This window comes from Anomaloglossus baeobatrachus, chromosome 3 (genome assembly GCF_048569485.1).
Source record: "Anomaloglossus baeobatrachus isolate aAnoBae1 chromosome 3, aAnoBae1.hap1, whole genome shotgun sequence".
Classification (NCBI taxonomy): domain Eukaryota; kingdom Metazoa; phylum Chordata; class Amphibia; order Anura; family Aromobatidae; genus Anomaloglossus; species Anomaloglossus baeobatrachus.
In genome coordinates, this window is record NC_134355.1 from 590,668,692 (window position 1) to 590,678,386 (window position 9,695).

Below are 9,695 nucleotides of genomic sequence, written 5' to 3' on the forward strand. Positions count from 1 at the left end.
TGTTTTCCTCCATGGCCGTTTGCCTTACCCACATTCCTTTCATTCCTACAATCTGGAATGGACAAGGGTTTGTCCCTCGGCTCTCTCAAGGGCCAAGTATCGGCGCTCTCCGTGTTTTTTCAAAAGCGTCTCGCCAGGCTTCCGCAGGTCCGCACGTTCCTGCAGGGGGTTTGCCACATGGTCCCACCTTACAAACGTCCGTTGGAACCTTGGGATCTTAACAGGTTTCTGACGGCTCTTCAAAAGCCGCCTTTTGAGCCGCTGCGGGATGTCTCTCTCTCCCGTCTTTCTCAGAAGGTGGCCTTCCTGGTGGCAGTCACATCACTTCGGAGAGTGTCTGAGCTTGCAGCGCTGTCATGCAAAGCTCCCTTCCTGTTTTTTCACCAGGATAAGGTGGTTCTGCGTCCTGTCCCGGAATTTCTCCCTAAGGTGGTATCCCCTTTTCATCTAAATCAGGATATCTCCTTGCCTTCCTTTTGCCCTAATCCAATTCACCAGTGTGAAAAGGATTTGCACTCTTTGGATCTAGTGAGAGCACTGCGGTTCTACGTGTCTCGCACGGCGCCCCTGCGCCGTTCAGACGCGCTCTTTGTCCTTGTCGCTGGCCAGCGTAAGGGCTCTCAGGCCTCCAAGTCAACCTTGGCTTGGTGGATAAAGGAACCGATTCTCGAGGCCTACCGTACTTCTGGGCTTCCGCTCCCTTCAGGGTTGAAAGCCCATTCTACCAGAGCCGTAGGTGCGTCCTGGGCATTGCGGCACCGGGCGACGGCTCAGCAGGTGTGTCAGGCAGCTACGTGGTCTAGTCTGCACACTCTCACAAAGCACTATCAGTGCATACCTATGCTTCGGCAGACGCCAGTCTAGGTAGGCGAGTCCTCCAGGCGGCGGTTGCCCACCTGTAAGAGAGGGCCGTTTTCGGCTCTTTCTATTGAGGTATTGTTTTACCCACCCAGGGACTGCTCTTGGACGTCCCAATTGTCTGGGTCTCCCAATGGAGCGACAAAGAAAAAGGGAATTTACTTACCGTAAATTCCTTTTCTTCTTGCTCCTATTGGGAGACCCAGCACCCACCCCTGGGCCCTTCGGGCTGGTTGTTCTTTTGTGTACACATGTTGTTGATGTTGATTTGTTCTTTTGGTTCATGGTCTTCAGTTCTCCGAACATCCTTCGGATTGAATTTAACCTAGACCAATTTATAAGTTTTCTCCTTCCTGCTTTTGCACCAAAACTGAGGAGCCCGTGGTCCACAGTAGGGTGTATAGGCAGAGGGGAGGGGTTACACTTTTTTAAAAGTGTAATACTTTGTGTGGCCTCCAGAGGCAGAAGCTATACACCCAATTGTCTGGGTCTCCCAATAGGAGCTAGAAGAAAAGGAATTTACGGTAAGTAAACAAAATTCCCTTTTTTTGGTGTTTGAGTACCAAAACTTGATAATGTTACTCTAAGATTATACACAGATTATCCATAATATAGTATAGGGCCCCCCACCTTGTGCTGAAAAGAGCTGGGACATCATTACATTGTCCACATGGTCTCCAGCCCAATTTCTTGCTATCATTGAATCCATGACAAAATTTGCACTCATCACTGAAAAGGATACTCCAGCCACGTCTACTCCAGTCACCATTGCCATCTTGCTCTTCCCCATAATAATCGTACGGTGAGGTCAATGGAACAACATCATGAGGTTACTTCACACCGATCCAACTGCTGGGTGTCTGTGGCATTTGTGTAGTAGCCAGAACCCTCTAGTCTTCTTTTCAGGTACACTAATATCTCAACAGTGCATTTATTTAGTGGTGGAACAAGTGGTACATCAATTTCTCCAAAGTGAGTCTGTGTATTGCTTGTGCTACGGTAAACTGCCTACTGGGCCGAAACGCGCTACCTTGGCCTGCAGTGTCTCCAGACTTGTCTTCCATAGAACACATCTAGGACTTCATTGCTCCGCACAAGCAAATGAAGCTGCCAGGAGTGGATCTTGATGATTTACCCAAATATGTTCAGTGTGGCAGAACATTCCTCGTGGTACTCCATTTCAGGCTGAATGAATCAAGATGTTTTTAAAGTTTTGTTTACATTTGTTCATCTTTAGCACATCATTAACATGTCTATCCACCATATGATTTCCACAACTCCATGATTTTTTTTCATCTTGGTGTTGAAGTTTCAATGATGAGGTGTGTAGATATAATAGTCCAAATTTATTAAGGAATGATTTTTAGATTAGAGAGTTCTAAAGCCACCCCAACTTGGCCCATTTTTATGTCTAGTCAACAGTTTTTACTTGCGACATGTTCCAAAGATCAGTTTAGGGCTACTGTTTTGTGGAGACTCTGGTTGTGGTTGCATGAACCTCTGGATCCATAAAATTCTTAATCATAGTATCATAGTTTTTAAGGTTGAAGGGAGACTCTAAGTCCATCTAGTTCAACCCGTAGCCTAACATGTTGATCCAGAGGAAGGCAAAAAAAACCCCCAATGTGGCAAACAAGTTCCAATGGGGAAAAAATGTCCTTCCTGACTCCACATCCGGCAATCAGACTAGTTCCCTGGATCAATACCCTGTCATAAAATCTAATATACATAACTGGTAATATTAAATTTTTCAAGAAAGGCATCCAGGCTCTGCTTAAATGTTAGTAGTGAATCACTCATTACAACATCATGCGGCAGAGAGTTCCATAGTCTCACTGCTCATACAGTAAAGAATCCTCGTCTGTGATTATAATTAAACCTTCTTTCCTCAAGACGTAGCGGATGCCCCCGTGTTCCAGTCGCAGGCCTAGGTGTAAAAAGATCTTTGGAAAGGTCTCTGTACTGTCCCCTCATATATTTATACATTGTGATTAGATCCCCCCTAAGCCTTCGTTTTTCCAGACTAAATAACCCCAAGTTTAATAACCTGTCTTGGTATTGCAGCCCACCCATTCCTCTAATAATCTTGGTCGCTCTTCTCTGCACCCTCTCCAGTTCAGCTATGTCCTTCTTATATATCGGTGACCAGAATTGTACACAGTATTCTAAGTGCGGTCGCACTAGTGACTTGTACAGAGGTAGAAGTATATTTTTTTCATGAACACTTATACCTCTTTTAATACATCCCATTATTTTATTAGCCCTGGCAGCAGATGCCTGACACTGTCCACTAAAGTGAAGTTTACCATCCACCCATACACCCAAGTCTTTTTCTGTGTCTGTTTTACCCAGTGTTCTACAATTAAGTACATAATCATAAATTTTATTTCCTCTACCCAAGTGCATGACCTTACATTTATCTACATTAAACTTCAATTGCCACTTCTCAGCCCAATCCTCCAATTTACATAAATCTCCCTGTAATATAAAATTATCCTCCTCTGTATTGATTACCCTGCAGAGTTTAGTATCATCTGCAAATATTGAAATTCTACTCCGCATGCCCCCAACAAGGTCATTTATAAATATGTTGAAAAAAAGCGGGCCCAATACTGACCCCTGTGGTACCCCATTATGAACTGAGACCCAGTCCGAGTACGTACCATTAATAACCACCCTTTGTTTCCTATCACTGAGCCAGTTTTTAACCCAGTTACACATATTTTCCCCTATCCCCATTATTCTCATTTTATGTACCAACCTTTTGTGTGGCACCGTATCAAAAGCTTTTGAAAAGTCCATATACACAACATCCACTGCATTTCCCTGGTCCAGGCTTGAACTTACCTCTTCATAGAAGCTGATCAAATTAGTTTGACAGGATCGATCCCTCATAAACCCATGTTGATACTCTGTCATAAGGTTATTTTTCTTGAGATACTCCAGTATAGCATCTCTCAAGAAACCCTCAAGGATTTTACCAACCGTAGAGGTTAAACTTACCGGCCTATAATTTCCCGGCTCAGTTTTTGTCCCCTTTTTGAATATTGGCACCACATTTGCTATGCGCCAGTCCTGCGGTACCGACCCTATTATTAAGGAATCTGTGAAGATTAAAAATAATGGTCTATCTATCACAGAACTCAATTCCTGTAGTACTCTGGGGTGTATGCCATCCGGGCCCGGAGATTTGTCAACCTTAGTGATTTCGAGGCGGCGGCGTACTTCCTGCTGGGTTAAGCAGGTAATATTCAAGGGTGAATTTATGGTATCACTGGTCATGTCATCTGCCATGGCATTTTCTTGTATAAAAACCGTAGAAAAAAAGTCATTCAGCCGATAATCTCAAACAGAAAATGTCCAGCAATTCAGAAATAATCCTATAAGACTGGAAAGGAATCTGTTGGATCAACCCTCCTAAGACATCTATATGGGCAAATAGATCAATGACAGCTGAATAAAATAATACCTAAATATCTACAATCCAATGTGTTATGCCAGAGAAATCCACGTTTTTCTTCTATCGGCTGGACATAGGTTTGCATAAGAATCTCCAGAGATTATTTTCTATGAAAAGGGGTAATGCCAGTTTGAGACATGTATAGTCATGCTTTAAAGTGTTGGCACCCTTGAAATTGTTCCAGAAAATTGAGTATTTCTCCCAGAAAATTATTGGTTACACATGCTTTGTTAAACGCATATTTACAGTTGAAACCAGAAGTTTACATACAAGATCTGACATGAAATCAGAATTAGGCTATGTTCACACTAGAAAAATGATTTTTCTTAAGAAATTTCTTAAGAGTGACGGATTAGTGCACCTGCGTTAAAAAACGCACCAAAAACGCACCTGCGTTTTTGCCGCGTTTTCGGTGCGTTTTTGATGCGTTTTAACCGCTGGTTGCTCCCTGCGTTATTGTGCCAATTATCTATGGCAAATAACGCAGTTAGCTGCAGAAAAGAAGTGACATGCTCATTCTTTTTCTTAAGAAAATTCTTTCAGTAGATTTTCTTAAGAAAAAAACGCAGTGTGTGCACAGCTAATTTTTTTTGCCATAGGTTTTGCTGGGGAATGTCTGCAGAAAGGTTACAAGAATTTCTCAAGAAATTTCTGCAGCAAAAATGTACCAAAAACGCAGGTAAAAAACGCAGTGTGTGAACATAGCCTAAATCTTTCCCGTTTTAGGTCAATTAGGAACCAAAATTATTTATATTTGCCAAATGCCAGAGTAATGAGAGCGAGAATGTTTAAAGGCATTTTTTATTACTTTATGCAAAGTCAACAGTTTACATACATTTCATTAGTATTTGGTACCATTGCCCTTTAAACTGTATGACTTGGGTCAAACATTTTGGATCTCCTTCCACATGCTTCTCACAATAGTTAGTTGGAATTTGGGCCCATTCTTACTGACAGAACTGGTGTAACTGAGCCATGTTTGTAGGTCACCTTGCTCGAACCTACGTTTTCAGCTTTGTCCATAAAATGTAATAGAATTGAGAATAGGGCTTTGTGATGGCCACTCCAAAACACTCTTAGTTTTCTTTAAGCAACTTAATAACCAGTTTTGCAGTAAGCTTTGGGTCATTGTCCATTTTTTAGACCTGCCATCTATTTTGTGAAGTGCATCAGTCCCTCCTGCAGCAAAACAACCACACAGCATGATGCTGCCACCCCCATGTTTCACAGTTGGGATGGTGTTCTTATGCTGCAAAGCTTCTAACTTTCCTCTAAATGTAATGATGAGCATTATCACCAAACAGTTCAATGTTAGTTTGGTCAGAACACAGGACAGGTCTCCAACAATTGACTTTGTTCCTGTGTGCATTTGCAAACGTTAATCTTGCTTTTTATGTTTCTTTTGGAGTAATGGCTTCTTCCTGACAGAGTGGACTTTCAGCCCATGTTGATACAGTACTTGTTTCTCTGTGGATAATGACACAATCTTACCGCCTTCCACCAGCATCTTCACAAGGTCTTTTGCTTTTGTTCTTGGGTTGATAAAAAAAATAGCAACAAAAAGAGGAATAAATATCCTCCAAAAATTAAGCATTACTTACAGCAAAGAAGGGCAGTAGTTTTACATTGCCCAGGCCAAAAACTAATACTCTAGCAGGATGCAGCTAAGCCCCCACTAAGTGGAGGCATCACAGGTGCAGGAGGAGCAAATCACACACTTCCAAAAAAAAAAAAATGGAGGGGGCCATTGCTGGATGATAAAACATCACACTGATGGGTTGCATAGAGCGCTGTTCACACATGCAGATGCACAGTCACAAGCCCGCAGCCTATTAGGTGACGCCCATACTATTAGATCAGGTGGGCTGCCAAACCGTACTCAATCTGTGTACCATACAGGGACAGGAACTCTAATATACAAGGCCTAACAGAAAGGGATCTGGCTGCATCTTGTACAAAACAATGAGGTTTTAGTTTGTATTATGGCCAGTACGGCTTCGCAGCCTCCACTTAGTGGGGGGGCTTAGCTGCATCCTGCTAGAGTATTAGTTTTTGGCCTGGGGCAATGTACAACTACTGCCCTTCTTTGCTGTAAGTATTTTTCTTGGGTTGATATGCAAATGTATGAGCCGATCACATTCATCTGTTACACAGAACCCATTTCCTTCCTGAGCGGTATAGCTGGACATTCCCATCTTGTTTGCACTTGCATATAATTGTTTGTACAGATGAACGAGGCACCTTCAGGTATCTGGAAATTGCACCGAAGGATGAAACAGATTTGTGCTAGTCCACATTCTCTTCCTGAGATCTTGGCTGATTTCTTTTGACTTTCCCATGATGCTACACAAAAGAGCAGTGTGTTTCAGGTGTGCATTAAAATAGATCCACAGGTGTGTCTCTAACTCAGATGTTGCCAATAAACATATCAGAAACTTCTAAATATATGACATCATGATATGCATGCCCCATATTGTTTAAAGGCATAATACCCTTATGGCGTCACATGGTACGATATATCGGGCGATATGTCGTCGGGGTCACGTCGTTAGTGACGCATATCCGGCATAGTCAGAGATATCGTACCGTGTGACACCTCCGAACGACTGTGAACAAGCAAAAATACTCACCTTATCGTTGCTCGTTGACACGTCGTTCATTTTCATAATCTTGTTCCTCCTCCTGCGCGACAGTTGTTCGTCGCTCCCGTGGCAGCACACATCGTTCCGTGTGACACCCCGGGAGCGACTAACACAGCTTAACTGCGTCCCACCGGCAATGAGGAAGGAAGGAGGTGGGCGGGATCTTTACGTCCCGCTCATCTCCGCCCCTCCGCTTCTATTGGCAGGCTGCCGTGTGACGTCGCTGTGACGCCGAACGTCCCTCCCCTTCAGGAAATGGATGTTCGCCGCCCACAGCGAGGTCGCCCGGCAGGTAAGTATTTGTGACGGGGTGTTAACGACTTTGTGCGCCATGGGCAACTAATTGCCTGTGACGCACAAACGACGGGGGCGGGTGCGATCGCACGATGTATCGTTCTGTGTGACGCCCGCATTAGAGTAATAAAAATGCCTTAAAACATTCTCTCTCATTATTCTGGCTTTTGTCAAATATAAATAATTTTGGTTTCTCATTGACCTACAACGGGAAAGTTTACTCTTATTTCATGTCAGGGAGAAAAACATGCAGATGTATCTTTTTAGATGGTGTACGTAAACTTATGGTTTCAACTGTGTGTATTGGAGGTACAAAAAAAATAATAGAAAATTGGACACTATTTCACACACAACTCCAAAAATGGGGTGGACAATATTATTTGACACCCTCAACTTTAATATTTGGTAGCAGTCCTTTCAGTTTTTTTTTTTTATTCCAATCGACTGATTCTTATAACCATCAACAAGCTTCTTAGGCTCTGTGTGCACTAGTGAATTTTACCCGCGGATTTGCCGCGGAAATTTCTTGAGAAATGTCTGCAATCTTTGTGCAGACATTTCCCAGCAAATTCTATGAGAAAAAAAAATAGCTGTGCGCACTGTGCGGATTTTTCTCAAGAAATTTCCTTGAGAAGAATTTCTCGAGAAAATTTCTTGAGAGAATGAGCATGTCAATTCGTTTCCGCGGGTACCCTGCGGATTTCGGCAGTACAGCCTGCAAAATCCGCAGGGAACCACCCTCGGGAAAATCGCGGTAAATTCGCGGCAAATCCGAATGCGGATTTTTTCCGGAGGTCCTGAAATCTTTCACTCCCAGAAGTTTCTCAAGAAATTTTCTTGAGAAACTTCACATTTCTAGTGCGCACATAGCCTTACACCTCTCAACTTGAATTTTGGAGCACTTTTGGGTATTTTTTTGTGTTTTGTTTTGTTTTGTTTTTTGTTTTGCAAACTTCTCCAGGTCGCTCATATTTGAAGGCGCCTTCTCCAAACAGCAAATTTACGATCTACAGGTGTTCAATGGGATTTAGATCCGGACTCCTTGCTAAACATCAGAGCTCTCCATTCCTGGAGGCTTCTTTAAAGGGATATTCCCATTCCAAGATCCTATCCCAAAAAGTATTAGGTGTAGTAATAATATTAGCAGTTTCTCAACAAAAATACGGCACTCTTGAAAATTATTATTGGTGCACGGATAGGTTCCCAAACCATACAGAATAGATTTATACAGTATAAAAAAAATAAATATCCAGCACTTAATTGCATAAAGCGAAAGTTCTTTCTCGGACGCCTCATTGGGGGACACAGGACCATGGGTGTTATGCTGTCTATCCATAGGAGGACACTAAGTAGATGCAAAAGCATAGCTCCTCCTCTGCAGTATACACCCCCTGGCCGGGCCAGGCAAGCTCAGTTTTTAGCTTAGTGTCTGTAGGAGGCACTTCCTTTCAAGGTTTGTTATTTTTTGAGGGCGACGGTTTCCTTTTGGAACCGATCTCCCACTACCATCAACAGGCGGGAACGTGAAGTGTCGCCTACACGTACCCCCTCCCGCGACGCTGGATCCTGGGCTGGACGACTGGTTCCACAGACACCGATTTTCCAAAGCCCAGGGTAGAGGCCTGTGCCCTATAGCCCAATCCTCTGGCTCTGAGATGAAGATGGCACTGATTCCCCAGCCCCTCTCTGCAGGCTCTGAGATGAAGATGGCACTGATTCCTCAGCCCCTCTGTGCAGGCTCTGAGTTGAATATGACACCGACACAGCAAGCTGGCTCTGCTATTTTCACTGCCTGGAAAGCAGTGTTTTAAGGTGAGATCCCCCCTGACTGGTTTCCCAGACAAAGGGAGAAAGGACGCTGCAGGGAAGGCTCCCAGGCCATTTACATTATTTATTATGTGCAAGGAGCAAGGATCCTGCACACACAGTGTTAACTCTCTCTACCTTGCTGGCTGGAGGAGGGGGAAGTTCTGATGTTTGCAGAAAGTCTTGCAGATAATTTCCCGGTGGCAGGGGGAGGACCCAGGGCTCAGGGACTCACGCTGTGTATTATCTGCTCTGTTTATTTGCTCTAGCAAAGTCGGCTGATAGCAACCGCTGACAAGCTGTGTGCTGACTGTAGGGTGAGGGAGGAAAACTCAGAAGCTCCCTTCCCGCCGTTTTTTTACTACCCACAGCAGAGGGGGCACAATGACTTAATCTTCCCGCTCTTTTAGCGCTAAGCCTCGCCCCCCCCAGGGAAGCGTGCGAGATCTTCATAGAGCTTAATCCTTCCTGAGGACATCGGCTGATTCTGGTGAGGTGCTTGCTATCAATTGTAGCTCTGCTGAGCATTGCTCCCCCTCCTGGCATACTCCTATTAGAAACATGAAGAAATCTAAAGGCACTAAGAGTACTAAGGCCCACATAGTCTATTAGGGTATGTGCGCACGTTGCTTTTT